This window comes from Diorhabda sublineata, chromosome 5 (assembly GCF_026230105.1).
Source record: "Diorhabda sublineata isolate icDioSubl1.1 chromosome 5, icDioSubl1.1, whole genome shotgun sequence".
Classification (NCBI taxonomy): Eukaryota; Metazoa; Arthropoda; class Insecta; order Coleoptera; family Chrysomelidae; genus Diorhabda; species Diorhabda sublineata.
In genome coordinates, this window is record NC_079478.1 from 27,662,898 (window position 1) to 27,679,144 (window position 16,247).

At 30.1% G+C, this 16,247-nt stretch overlaps 3 non-coding genes across 3 annotated transcripts; 1 reads left to right on the forward strand and 2 right to left on the reverse strand.

The window, feature by feature from the left end:
* The first annotated feature begins 12,034 nt into the window (after positions 1-12,034).
* LOC130444776 (small nucleolar RNA U3) lies at positions 12,035-12,250 on the forward strand. Its single transcript, XR_008909992.1, has one exon. It is a non-coding gene; the product is annotated as a small nucleolar RNA U3 (small nucleolar RNA).
* A 1,156-nt stretch (positions 12,251-13,406) lies between these two features.
* On the reverse strand, positions 13,407-13,615 carry LOC130444768 (small nucleolar RNA U3). Its single transcript, XR_008909985.1, has one exon. It is a non-coding gene; the product is annotated as a small nucleolar RNA U3 (small nucleolar RNA).
* A 1,787-nt stretch (positions 13,616-15,402) lies between these two features.
* LOC130444767 (small nucleolar RNA U3) lies at positions 15,403-15,618 on the reverse strand. The gene has a single exon (XR_008909984.1). It is a non-coding gene; the product is annotated as a small nucleolar RNA U3 (small nucleolar RNA).
* Between the last annotated feature and the right edge of the window lie 629 nt (positions 15,619-16,247).

Consider the following 16,247-nt stretch of genomic DNA (forward strand, 5'->3'; position numbering starts at 1 on the left):
GCATATAGTATATAATACGTATCTGTATTTTCATGTACACATGGAATAATGTAAAGCAGAAATTTTTAAACTGTTATTGCAAGCTTCGTCGAATCACAATTCGGGTATAAAATTTAATATTATATGCTTCTACTATGGAATATATTAAAAGTATGGTAAAATGACATTTTAATTTATTCTTGCATATAATATGAGTATGCTTGTTTCCAATCTCTCTACAATTATATTAAATTTCAATTATTATATATTGATATTCTGAAATATCTAGATGACATGGTATGCATTAAATATTTTGAATTATTCTAATAGATTACGAATGAAAATAATTGTAAGTTACAATTAATATCATGCTAGGAAATGTTTACACATAAAAATGGAATAATTTTAAGGTGGTTACAACAAAAAGTAGGATACACAACATTTGTGGGGATATGGGCAACAAATTCTGTTGTAAAATCTGACAGATCTCTCCAGCACCCATGAATCAAACAATTTTTGGTTGTTGTTTGTCTGTATATGTAACTAACCTATTTTTCTGGGCGAAATGTAATATTGATACGAGAATTGATACTTAAGCTTTGAGATATGGCAACACTGATGTGATTATGTCAAATTTGACGTTGCGTTCGATAAAGTTTGACACTTTTAGTGGCTGCGACTTTTGATGATAAAGCACCATGTCGATCCACCGTGCTTCGCTGGTTTTCCGAATTCAATGGTGGTCGCACTTAACTAGAGGATGAATTCCATAAAGATTTGTGCAAGGAAACATCGATGCTGTGTATAAACTGATATTGCAAGATTGTTATGTGACTAAGCGTGAGATTTAGGCTTACTTGGGCATAAGTTCCACTCCCATACATTCAATATTGCATGAACATTTGGCTGTTAAAAACATTTGTATGTTTCGGATACCGCATAATTTGAAAATCGCTCAAAAAAGTTCGTTTCATGCAAAGAAATGCTGAAAAATTCAATCGCGGTGCTTCAGAAGATGTCTACAAAAACTAAATAACGTAAAGATGTTTTTGAACAGCCAAGGCTTTTGTAAATGGAACATTCTACCGTTGACTGGAGAAGATGGGTCAATCGCAGGGACCGCATCTCTTGAGTTGCGGGGAAAACTGCCTGCCTAAAGCTGGAGCCTCAATGCCAGTAATATAATTTCGACACCTAGATTTGGTTAAACTTCCCTAAGGCCTGAGATTAATGGCTTTTAACAGAGTTTGGCATGCCAACCTTTTATATAAATTAAGGTCGTACGGTTTGTCGTCCTCACTTGACTGGCTTAATAACTTTCTCAAAGACCGATCCATTCATGTCCATATCGATGAACACACCTCGGCACCTACTCTCTTTCTCCTGGACATCAACGATTTTCCTTATTTACTACGATTTATAAAAAATTGCGAACCCGATCTTCGCCACTGGTGTCATCGTTTAAATCAAATCAATCGCTCGAATAAACTCGGCTAACACCCAAATCCATAGGCAGCAACAGATCACCACCATCGATCTTAACAATATTATATAGTGGGGTGAAATCAATCTGTTTTAATGTAACAAAGACCCAGGCTGATGTTTTTACAAAGAAGGCCTGGCACTACTGCTCAGGATTTGGTCCTGTCTGGATACAAAGTATTACCATTACCGCAATTCCGCATGTGCTTAAGTTGTGCATGCTTTTTACACAATAAAAGGCAGTATCAAACATTAAGTCACACTGCATTAAGGATCCTACCTGGGCCATCATAAAATATATTTATGAAAAATTTAACATTTCCGCCTATTCTCTGATTTAATCAAGAATATGTATCCATAGTCAACTGATAACACAATTATAACAATCGCCATCAACATTATAAGTGTCCAATAATCAAACAAAAAAATTAACCATTGAAATCAATAGTTTAAAATCAATCTTACAAAAGTGTTTACCTCAGGATCCACTCGAAAAAAATATGAGAAATCATTTAATCTACTTTGCCACGAGGATCAGTTTTTAATAAATAATGATATAAAATATATATACGAGGTATGCTGAAAAAATAGAACGATGAATTTTTATAGCAAAAATTACTTACGCCCGTTCCGGCTTGTCAAATTGCTAATATAGTTTTTGTAAGATCTTGTTGCGGTGTCTTTCGTGAAACATGGATCTTGAAGAAGACAAGTTGAAAAAAATAGCTCACGAAATGTGAAAATTTGTTCAAGCTGATAATATAGTAACTTTGAGAACTGTTGAAAAATTATGGAAATGTGGGATGATCGGGACGACTTCAAAATAGATGATAAAGTGAAAAAAGTGAACAAACTCGTTCACTCAAATAGGAGAGAGTTCAGAGAAAGTTCTAAACAGGAGTCAAATACTTCAACAGATAATTTGCAACAATACAAGTGAGTAACTAGATTGTTCTAGGAATTATGAACAAATAGGGAACCATGTTTCCATTTAAGCGGAATAAAAATATTCCTATTTCAATATCAAAATTGATAATGATAAATGGAAAATGGGTCTATGTTATGATCACAGATCTTAATGGAAAATGTGGTTCACTTCACTCAAAAAAGTCGATCAAGTCTATCAAGGTTATGCTTGTACTCCAATATTAGCACTTCTGGAATTAAAAGATAGGATTACCACATAGATAAGAAGAATTGAGCAGTCACATGGCTTGTTGTATTGAGGTAATTGGACAACATTTTGAGCATATGCTCCAATCGCCTTTATGTTTTCTAAAATTCGTAATTTTTCTACTTCACACATGTGGATCTAGTTCTAACATGACACAAACATTTAAAGATTGAATTGTATTGAATCGTTAAAAAAATTGCTCAAAGGGAAAACCGAAAAAGAATCAGTCAAATTTGATATTTTCTTTTCATTCTTTTTTTATTACGCACTATTCGTTTTGTTTACATCTCATACTAATCTTGGTATCAATGTATTTCGAAAGGAGTGGAATGCCTCGAAAACATTTTATTCATAAGTTTCTAACAATAATTTTTAAATTAAATTAAGAAAAATGATACAACGGTTTTATTAGGATACATATTGAATGTTCAAATTGGCTAGAACTGTAATCAAAAGTTTATAGTGGCGTCATTAGATACTCTAATGAAAACAGGGAATTCGATTTTTGTTGCTGGCGTCATCTATACAGAAGTAATTGGATAAACAGATAAATATTCGTTAGCCAGTTTTCAACAGCAACCCATTCAAAATTGCATATTTATCACTATTGTTTGCAAAACGATTTATAAAACAGAAGTGTACTGCCTAGGGTGTCTTTTATGAAAACATGTATGTGTATTTTTTTCATATTATTTATCAAATATACAGAACCGTAACTGACGTTATTGCAAAGTAAGATGAATCTCAATGAATATTTTCAAATATACTGATTATTGGAATTTAGTTTGGTTTGGGTTATGGAATTAAACATTCTACTTGTTGAATTTTCCATATATTAGAATCAACTTAACTCGAAAAGAAAAACATTTCTAGAAAAAATTATCAAATAGTTCATACCAAAATATAGAAGCCTGTTTCAAATCATATAGAAATTTTAATAATTTACCTAATCTACCCGTTTCACTTTTTGTAACTCCTGGTACTTTCAAATAAAGTTCTTTTTTTAACGCACCATTAAAGGAAACCGTAGTTTTGTGCAAAATGTGAAGCTAATTGTACAGTCTGGTCTTTAGACGGACAAAAATTAGAAATATATTTGGAGAAATGTCAAGGAAAACGGTGGACTTATTAAGGGAAAGGAGAAACTGAATTAGACGTATCATAAATACACTGTTTTGGACCTTATGATGATCTGTCAAAGAGAAGAACTAGCGAAAATTGAAGAATTAGAGTGAAATCAAGAAAGAAAACGACTGGGTTTACCGACTTCTGAAGAATTAAAATTTCATGACACTCAGAAGAAATCTTGGAGTGCCAGTGGTTCACCATTTAATGGACATTTCGATCTAAAATTTATTAAATTAAACTGAAAAATTTTAAGTTAGTGATAGACATTATTTTTATTTTTGTAAAGCTTGTAAAAATTCTTTCATGTATCAAAGACCCTTATGTATAATAGCTTGATGAAAATTTATAAATTTGGAAAATTTTCAGACTAGATTAAAGTTTAATGGTTTTTCTTCAATTTATCAGTCACTACATGGTTTTATTTTTATTGCAGTAATGTATTTTCTTGAATTTGTTCAATGGAAAACCTGTTTTTAAAAAAGATGTGTTTGAAAAGTTCCATTTCATCCATTTGTGTTTACAAATTATTTTTTTTTATTTCTTTTGAGTTACAGATTCATTTATTGTTGATACTCACTATATATGTAAGTGTAGAAAATCCGAACGGAATAAATTTATTATTTTTTGGGTAGTGTACATAATTATAAAAAATTGTGAAATTTGTCACATTCAAATTGAGTTTTTTCAGTGTATGTAGAATTTGGTAAATCAACTCTATTGTATAATATTTTATATTCATAATTAGGATTTGATATTAATTACTTTACCCATAAAATTATCATATTTGTTTTTTATCCTCATAACAGTATATTCTAATATTTTAGTTATTTCCATTTATCGAATTTATACAAATTCGTATAACTGACTGATGTGTATTAATCATCTTATTATTACTTTTATCTTTTAAAACCTATCTACTCATTTGTATTGTAATACATGCTTTGATACGAACTAGAAACTAATCTATTTATAATTTCCATTTTTATCTTTGTACATTTTTCTACAACATTAAATTTATCTTTCTATTCTTCATACTTGTGAGTATTTTAAATCATTCTTGATATTATTGTCCTTCCTAGTATGAAATTTCGAATGGTGTTGTTAGTTGAGGAATCAAAATAAAACTGTCTAATCTAAGAGTTTTTTAAAATGCCAACGTTTCGATCGTTTATTTGATCTTTATAAAGGATTCAACATTTGACTTACCTCTTTGCCATACGTGTTGTCGATAGTTTTGAAAAACCCATGTGATGATGTCATGAATACAAAAAAAATTAAAAATGATGGAAATTTGTTGGAGGGGCTTGAATATTAATTATAAAAGGAAGTCGTGATTTTGGAACATCATCTTTTTTATCATTTTATTACATTTCTCTTTGAATTCCTCAAGGTATATTTTACGCATATATGTATGAAATTTCAGCCACAAATTTCATCACTTCCAGTGATTCACGAAAGAAGTGATCGAATTCTGATACGATATGTCCTTTTTTTAACGAACGTCACTCATATTTAAATGATCAGCCCCTGAAAATTTTTCTAATAGTAGGATATTAGAAGAAACAAATTTATGTTCATATCCATATAGAATATTACAAATTAGAATTTATGTATATACTCATGAGTTGAAAATGTAATTCTGAAAGACAGTTTTACAGAAAATAAGTTATCGATTTTTTTTCTTTAAGTGAAAAGTTTCAATTTATTCGTACGAGACTTCTCATTCAACCGTGGCAAACTAGAATTTTCATTCGATATTAAAGTGTTTTCCCAAAGAGCACATTCATTTTATTAACAGTTTTCCCGAGTTTTAAAGCTGATTTCCTCAGACAGATTCGTCTGAGGTTATTAATCTGAAATCAATAAAATTAAAAACAATATTTGTAGAATTTCATCCGGATTTGAGTTCTATAATGGATCAATTTTAGAAGTATAATTTATCAATGGCACTGTCAGTGCTCATCCGATGGATGGCGTATTTTGAAAGTAATGGAGAGCTTGAATATAACTAAACCATTTCAATACTGAATAATTTTCTTTAACTCATTTATGTCTAAAAAACGTTTTTTATGCAAATCAATTATTTTAACTTATGAGGTAACATTATTTATTTTAGTATAGTTTATCTAATGTCGATGTAAGAAAAATTATTTATATATCTTTATTGCTAAATACCGCCCAATGATTTCCAAATAGTTTTTATCTTCGAAAACTATAAAATAAGTTTTCCGTTGAAATCAGTATAGGATATTAAAATTTACAACCGTACTTACAATGTTTGTAGTATAATTTTTTTTTGCTAGTCAATGAAAAAAATGATAACCTCGATAATATTTGACTATCGTATCTTATATTTAAACAATTTGGAGTTTGTTTTATCTCAATAACTTATCGAATTGTTCTGGATTTGATAGAGATAAATGATTTTGGTTTTATCGAAATTGACTGTGTGCCCGGTATGAGCAATATTTTGTTATAGGGTTGATTCACCCTGATAAAAATACGTGTTTTGGATTCTGTTTCAAGATATAATAGAAAACTTATTTGGAACATCAAATTTATGTGGTTGGTGATATATTTTGCAAGATCTTATACACTACCAGCAAAATGGAACTCAACCACATTTATTTCGTCCAATTAGAAAGTGATTATAGATTTCGTCGAAGAAGTATTGGTCAAAGAGAAATATAGAATAGCCACCACGACTGCCTGACTTGACGCGTCTTGACCTCTTTTTTATAAAACACAACCACTATATTTGAAATATTGAAAAAGAGTAATAACACATGTAAACAACTTCAGGTAGCAGTTCTGTAAATGTAAAAGGGGAGTTTGGGAAAAGTATTCATTATAATAATGGACAAAAATTCGAAAAATGGTTTTTCATTAATTTTGTCATGTTTTACCTTAAAAAAATAATATATAAAATAAGTTTACAGTTTCATTTGATTTCTAGAAAAGCTTTCTTGAAACAAAATCAAATAGTCACCATTTTTAACCGACTCTTCAATCAAGAAATCACTTAATACTCAATTTGTATTTAAAATTTTAGAGGTTGTGTCCGCTGTTATAAAAGGCTGATATGATTTTATTGGAAACGACCCTACACAATACACCCTTAAAAATATGTGTGACTTAGCTTCGTATTCTTTAAATTTTTTCTAGAAATAAAAGTTCTTAAATTGTCATTTTTTATAGATCACGTGCCTAAAATCACACAGAATCTAATAACGACAACTAAATTACGATAGTTGTCAGAAAAGTTTTTGATCTATTATTTTTAATCATGGACTATAGTTTACTTTTATGTAAGAAAGAATAATAAAACTTACTAATCCAAAACTTCAGTCATTTTAAATATTATTACAGAATAATCTAAATATTTCCTATAATGTTCGTGAAAGTACCTGAGCTAATATAAGTTGTCGGGCTTTTATTGGTTTTTTATAACCATAAGCTGTACAAAACAATAGAAAAAGGTTAGGTCAAAAGCCCTTTGTATTGAAGATTACATAGGCGTATCATAAGATCTAAAACCTATTTGCCAATAAAAGCTACAAATTTTCTTTTATTTTAATTACAAGAATCTCTCGCCGAAAATATGATTTAAGCTTTCCCACATAGTAACGAGGTCCAAGCTCAGTATTCTTAACTTGCAAGTGTGCAATCTATTGTGAATGAGTGTAATTATTGGAAATTTGAAAGAAATACTTCTAAGGAAAGTACATACGTTTTTCTTTAGAAAAGAATTTGTGACAGTAGACAAAGTTCTTGTTTCGGTTCAAGATGATAAGGATTACCCTGATTACACACTATGGAAAGTTTTGAAACAAATAGTTTTTCGCTGGAAAACTCATTCCAGAAAATTTATTTTAATAGGAAGAAACGATATTGTAGTATAGAGAAGAAGTCATCTGAGTCTGAGTGTTATAAATAAAATGTGAAATCAAACAAGAGATATATTTTATTTAGATGTAACATGGATCAATGAGGGACCAAGACCAAATAAATATAGTTCAAACCCTTATACCTATATAAGCAGTACAACACAATGTTCTTCTCATTCTTAAAAATAGACCATAAGTCTATTTAAACATTCCAAATAGTAGTGGCCGTGTTTTCCACAAATTATGTGTTCAGATATACGATAACGTCTTTGTCTGATAGAAATCTCGCTCCTGAAATTGAAACTTCAAGGCTAGGAAACTGTTCAGAGAAATATGTTACCAGGTTATCTTGTTGTAATAGTAGAATCATTATTTTGCTATATACATAGCCTTGAACTTCATGAATACTGTTTATTGAAAATTATGTATGTTGGTATCATGTTGCAAGGTTAATTTCATTTTCTATATTATTATTTTTGATTGTAGTTAGTATCTTCTCTCTCGCCTGCAAGGGAACTTTAAGGGAAGCAGGAAAAAGTCACTGGGGACCATATCTGCTGAATATGGTGGGTGATTGACCAATTTGAAAAGCAATCCCACTTTTTCCTCTTTAAATGTCATCGCTTTTGTTATTTCCTTCTTTGCCTTATCCAGCAATGATGCGTGATGCTCTCCTGTTATTTTTTCACATATTATATGTATTTGTATTTGATGAACACAATCCCTTCACTGTCCCAAGAAACAGTTGCCATTACTATCCCGACCGATGAAACTGTTGGCCGTTTTCAGAGCTGGTTCGCTTTTTGTAATCTATTGTCTTGTTGTTGTTCCATTTCAGAAGTGAAGTGGTGGATCTAGGTTTCTTCTACTGTTATGAATCGAAGTCATGTTGCTTAAACCCCAATACAACCTGTGAAACCGGTGCTGGTTCAAAGTATACAAACGCGGCACCAACACCAACACGTGGATAACTTAGGTATGCATAATTCCTTACTCAATACATGGTATTCTTTTGTTATGCTAATATTTCATTATACCTTAATCAAATGGTCTTCCAGTACTATTTTGATTGTATTGCTGGTTGCTGCAGTTTTTGGCCGTCCCGAACGCTTGTCCTCAGTCAATCTGATACGACCAGTTTTGAATTCAGCTGCCCAAAATTTTATCGTAAATGATGTCTTCGTACACAGTGTAAAACTCGTCTTTGTTTTGCATAGGCCTATCATAAAAAAATTTATTTACAGCTCTCAATTTTTTTTTATTTTCTACGACGATCTATTATGTTATTGTAAAAAATTAAACGATTTACAAACTTTAACATTATGATAAAAAATACACATAAATGTTTTAAAGAATTCAATCTAATCTATTAATCTAATCTTACGAACCATTTTACTTAATTAAATACACTCAACTTTCAAAATTGTTATCTTTGTTTGAGTGCGAAATTCCTGGGAGTCCTTATAACGGCAGACATTTCATATTTAAGTCAGGTTACATTAGTGAAAAAGTTTACTAAATTTGCAGGGAAAATACTCTACAAATGTATTTAAAAATATTTGATAAAAGAAGAACGATGGAAATAGAGTAAATTTTTAATTTAAAAAGCTTGTTATTTATCTTGTGACAAAAGAGCGTGATTTCAATAAAATTTGCTAAAAAGGTTTATCTGGAGCCGCGACGTTTTTCCCTTGTACGTGTCAATTTTGATTAAAGAGCGATATTGGAATATTCGATTACAGTATTTTTCCGTATTTTGGATCCTTACATACGAAAAAACTATAAATAAGTGGTGGAGATTCACATGTTCTGAGTTGATGACTTCTAAAATTCTAGGATATTTATGTATGAGTACTTTGGTCTATTATACAGTAAATACTGAAATAACTATCGATACTTTTTTAAAAATTGTGTGCATTTTTTGGGACGATGATGATCATTTCGTTTTTATTAACATGGATACCAATCAAACACGAAACGGTTTTCCAAGATCGAGATATAACCATCAACACATCTGTACATATTAAAGATGGGTTGGAAATAATAAATTATATAAAAAAGGAAATAATAAAATACAGTTTAAAAACAATAAGAAATACGCTACTATTAGAGTTAGTTATACTAAAAAGTAAAAAACGCTTTTAGTAATTCAAACTAAATAAAATAAATTTTGAAAACACTGAGTAGCACGCTTTAAGACTAACTAGAATAAAATTACTGCTGGAAATTAACTATTTTATAAGCGTGGGGTGCATTCTATGACATTGTCAATTTTCATTAATCGAAAAAATCATTCGGATAGTCTCCGGAATGGGTATCTGATTCAGATTTCTTATCTTTAACCCTTAAATGATAACGTGCAGTCTAAAGATAGGTTCGATGGATAATTTTTGGGTGGGATAAGGGAAATTTTTTATGGGGTTTGTTAAAACTGGCACTGGTATACGAGTTGCGCTTAGAAGAATATAACTATCAATTGTTTTTAAGGAAAAAATCACAAGTAGGTAACTAAATTTTCCTGTAGTTTAAAATTAATGTAATTTTGTTGCTGTGCTATAAAATTCTGCTTCAAACTTAAGCATAGAACAACAAAAACGAAAGTTCAACAGGCATACGGAAAAGTGTTTGGTCAAGAGCCCAGGCTTTCACCTGCAAGAACGGATTTGATCACAATTTCTGTTTACTTATGGTTAAAATAGTTTGAACGTTCTAAGAAAAAATATGTGACATTATTTTCCAAGATAATATTGACTGTTGTTTGCATTATTTTCATCTACAGGTTCTAAAGTTTCCTTGACGTTGTTTTCTGGTAACCCACTATTACTGTCATTTTCAGATTCTATGTATTTCTTATCCAGAAATACTATCTACTCGTATATCACATCGTATCCTGCTTCATACATCCATTGTAAAACAGTGTAATAAAATTTTCCATCACAATGACATATGGGCTAAGATGGATCAATTTCATCGATATCACAATATTTATATCGTAGTTTGAGTCATGTCACAGAGTGTTACAATTTGTAGACAAAAGCTTGTAAAACCTAAAAAACAAACATAAAAATAACTAAATGAAGGGATAAATACAATAAAATTTTTATATACAGAAAGAAACCACAACGATCAACAAAATTATAGGTAATAGTAATAGGTCGTAATTAGTATATAAGTCCATAGCAAAATTAAACCAGTATGCAGCATGCCCGGATTTAAATATTATAATTAGAATAAAAGAGTAGAAGGCACTTTCCAGTAAATATGCCCTCAAATTATTGCGGACTGCGGGAAAAGATGATATCGATTTGATTTCAATTGGCAAGTGATTGTGCATTTTTTGCATTGTAAAATATTGAGCCCTTAACTAGTTCTGAACGTGAAGTAGGAAGGTAAGTGTCGTTCCTAGGTAGATAGTCGTGCAACGACCTTTCTGAAATTAGAGAAGTGTGCTTACGAATGAGGTACGCGGATTCAAAGATGAATAAGGATGGAAGAGTCAAAAGTTGGGAATAAAGTGAAACAATTAAACTGAAAGTTCTCTGTCATTTGTGTTCAAATGTCATGAATTATTTCTCATTTTTCATTATAATAAAATACTATAAATTTTACCACGCATAGCAATTAGAAGAGAATGACAATTTTTATGTTGAGAGGTTAAGGGGATTGTACAAGAAGAATATATATATATATATATATATATATATATATATGCACATCGGAGAATTGGAAAAGTTTTCAAGAAGTGGGTTCAACTAAAAAATTGCTTTAAAACTGAGCAATCAAAGACCGTAACCAATGATAATATTTTATCTCTTATATTTAAGTTTCATTTTCACCTTTTGCTTAAATTATAATTTTAAATGAAGGATCAGCATATTTCTTCCAAAACCCGAGTTGTCTAAATTTCACTTGAGTAGGAGAAAAGTGCTCTTACAATACTCAACAAGATCACAACTAATAAATTTCTAGCTCTATTATTTTTTTCATAATAGTTTTCAAAATTTCATCTTTTGTGTTAATTTATTTTGAAATTATGTCATTTGAGAGATATTATAAACAAAAACATAAATGAACTTATATCTCGCGCTATTAATAGAATTCAAATGTGCCAGTATTTTATTAACGACGTAATATTAGTAGAATGGTTCAGACCCCAAAAATAACATTGTCATGATTCGTCTAAATAAAGTTTATCTGTGGTCTTCACAACGTATTTATTGAATAGTGCAGTTAATCGCCACAATGATAATTTAGCAAAATAGCTAAGCATTATATAGGAATTTACCGTTAATTGATCTTTTGGTGAGTAGATGTCGCTACTTACGTCGTTAACGTTTAGTTTCTACAACTGATTATAGATACTAGAGTTTTTACATGATTAGTTAAGATCATACTTCACAGGATCATTTCTGTAGTAGATCTTCACATAATCTCTACTCAAATGTAGAGTTGTCGTAACCATGATGACGAGACTTAGTTTCGGACTCTGAGCGTGAGACAGACACATTGATAATATTTCATATTACCGATGTTGTTATACGATGATCGTTCGCTTGAGTGCTAGCCATTCAAGTCATGGGTTCGAAACAATCTGAGTGGTTTCATTTTGAATAAATTAAACATAATTTTTTGAATTATATAAGATAACAGATCATAGAACTGAATTTATCTGTTAAATATATATTGTATAAAATTATTAATATTTTCACGAACAATGAAAATATTGAAATATGAGTAAAATTTTATTGAATGTACGCGATTTGGATCTATGAGTACATAAATGAGATGAGATGAATTAATACTTAAGTCCAGAACATTCAACTTTCTCTTATTTTTAATAGTACTGCCTACTTTAAAAAATTTATTTCTTAAATATTTATATTTATTGAAATAAAGGACACTATGGGGAAAACCACAAAAATGAATACCTTTTATTTTTATGTTTTATATTCCAATCTCATTAGTAAAAATAATTGTGTCACATATTTCAAAACAATAAAAATATTAAAGTTACCAAATAAATTCAAGTATATTGTTGAGAAGATTTAATGGAATACAATAAAATCATTATTATTTATCAAAATCTAGTAGATTTTAATTTGGTGAAACATAAATAAACTTGGATAATAAAAATACTAAAAATGTAAAAAAAGCATTCGAATATTTTTGTGAAACAGTTTAATTTCAAATAAAATTGATGAGTATGTCGAAATTAATGTCGCTCATTTCTAAACACAGTACAAACTACAGTTTAACAAAAACAATGACTGCGCACGAACTACTGACCCGATCGAGTTCAAACCCATGCTAAACGTACTCATGTTATTATTAAAAATGTCTTTATTTTCTGTTTTAATTCCCTAGTTACATTTCATCTCATAGATTACATATGATATATGTTCTGGCGATCAAGTGTACGTCTGGATGAAATGTTGTGGCTCCTTGCAGCGAGGCATTATCCACAAGTTTGATGTAGGTATATGGCTATGACTTCCATAAATCTTTCGGTTGAAATATTCTGAAAAGCAGATGAAAAACAGAGTTATTTCCTTTTGTCATAGCTCCAAATCGCGTTATTTCAATGTGGCTATATAAAATTTTACGTTTTGAGTATCATCCCTCCATTTTCACATTTCGATTGTGCGTAAAAATATTGAGAAAAATGGTCAAAATATACTTCCACAAATAATTTTTTATATTGAGAATAATCTATTGACTAATACAATTTCAAAAAATCATGTTTGGTTTATTATGAAACTATTCAGAATGTTTCGAACCCATGATTTGAATGGTTAGCACTCAAGCGAACGATCATCGTTTGACAACATCGCTAATATAAAATATTATCAATGTGTCTGCCTCACGCTCAGAGTACGAAACTTTGGCTCGTAATGGTCCTGTGAAGTATGATCTTAACTAATCATCTAAAAGCTCTAGTATCTATAATCAGTTGTAGAAACCAAACGTCAACGACGTAAACGGCGACTTCTACTTACCAGAAAATTAACGGCAAATTTCGATATAATATTTCGCTACATTACATTTACAATTGTAGCGATTCACTCTACTATTCAACAAAAACGAAGTAAAGACTGCTTATCTGAATTCGACGTAGTTAAGCAGAAAACGTCCAACCCACAAATTATAAATAATGAGTTTTTGCTTTAACAAACTTTGAAAATGTCGTTTTAATAAATTGCAGAAATCGTCCAAGTCAAATCAAATGTTTTTGTAACGATATTCTGTAAAATCCTAACCCACATAATTACAAAATGTGTCAATGTCAATAAGTCCAAGTGGTTTGGATATATTCTGTCAGAAAAAATTTGGTTTTGATTTTCTACCACAATAAATTGTTGAAACATCTTAAGTGGGTTCGGATTCATTTTACCAAATAAATTACGTAAAAAATTATACTGATATTTTTTCGTTGAAATCGTTCAAGAGGGTTGGACGTTTTATTCCACAAAATTTTACGCATAACTTTTATAATGTTTAATTTTTCGGAAAGAATCCAAACCTCTTGGATGAATTCGATGTTTTCACATTGAAAGCTACTTGCATCTTATACCAGACGATGCAAAACCCTTTTATACGAATTTTACGAGCTCTCCAAGAATCATAGAAGACATTGATGGATTCAATAATGAATTAGACTTCGATATAGAGTCAGATGGGCTTTGAATTGTTGTTTCTTTTTTCATAATATTTAATTTTTTTGTATCTTAAAAGATATTTTCTTGGATTTTTGTTTCGATTTAGTTCAATAAAATATTTCAAAAATTCACTTTTTTTATTTACCTGAAACGTACCAACCCATATAACCATCTTTTGCCAAAATGTTTACTCACTTAATATTTTTCTCTAAAATCATCTAACCCACAAATTTGTAAATTATTCCAATATATTTGGAATTTAAAGTAAATTATCATGTTATAATACCATTACAGCTGTAGCTACATAAGAAAATCAATGTGACATTTAATTTAATTATTTTTGGTTTAAAGGGCACATCAATAAACTTTAAGTTCAAATTATCAAAATTTATCATTTGTGGGTTGAACGCTTTCTGCTTAACTACGTCCAATTGTAAACATGAGTTACAAAATTCCATTCTTAGGTTATGATCATGTTCAGATATATAATCAATGACGAAGTAGCCTTTATATAAATAAATGCATGAAAAATTATGTATATTATATGTTGAGAAGATGTAAATAACTGAAATAATATACTTTCCACTTACATGTCTAGTATATACTAGGAATATTTATGTGGGTATCAAAATTTTAGGTATACAGGTGTTCCGGGACTCGCAAATGCAAAAAATTCGACAGTGAGTAGATGATGTGAAAATAATGCTGTTACATAAAAGAAATTCTCATACATAAAGATACATTCTGAAGAAAATTATCATAAATTATAATTATTTATTGAAAATACTTACAGGAGGTATTAAAACGCATCAAATATTTCTTGGAGAACTAATGAATAAACATTTGAACTACATACTGTCCAAGATCATATTACTGGCATTTGGAAAAATTGAAAGAGGTTAATAATTAAAATAAAAAAGTAACATTATTATTATCAAAAAAATATGTACCTATTAAATTATTACCCACTTTTCCCGATATTGATTCTTTGTTTGAATTGTACCGTGAGGCTTTTGATCTGCCCATAAATATAAGTTATATATAAATTATCTGTTTACTAATACATTTACAAAAAATTATGTTTATTCAAATTGAAACCATTCAGACTGTTCCGAACCCATAACTTGAATGATTAACACTCAAGCGAACGATCATCGTTTGACTACATTGCTAATGTAAAATACTATCAAAGTGTCTGCCTCACGCTCAGAGTCCAAAACTTTATCTCGTCATTATGGTTGCGATAAGTCTACATTTGAGTAGAGAGTATGCGAAGATCTACTACAGAAATGATCCTGTGAAGTATGATCTTAACTAAGTATACAAAAACTCTAGTATTTATAATCTCTTGTAGAAACTAAATGTCAACGACGTAAACGGTGACATCTACTAACCAGAAGATTAACTTGAAGTTAAATTTCTGTTTAACGCTTCGCTAATTTTCAATGAGCTTGGAAATTTGGATTATTATGTTATAGATAGTGACACTGTATAACTGAAATCTAGTAATTTATTTGATTTCTCTAGCATTTATATTCACTTCAAAATTAATTATCAAAATTCGAATAAATACGTCACTGCACTTATTTTCGTTGTAGCGGATCGGCTGGTAAGTTACGTCATTAGCGCCGATCGCTTGACTAGAATATTAGTTTCACGTAGAAAGTGTTACGCCTTTGCTGTTTATGTATTTTATGAAATGTCTGTTCTAAACTTCGATATAAATATTATACCAAAATGTACAAATACGCCAATAATTACACCAAATAAAGTATTCATTACTTGTTTCGAGTATATCGGTTTTGTTGTGAAGATCATTTCGAGGTAAGTTTATTTTTAATTGATTTAGTTACCTCATTCAGTGGCATTTTGAGTTATATCAGCACAGTGCTAAAGGGTCTGCAACTGCTAAATTCAAATGTCTTGTAATAAAACTTGATT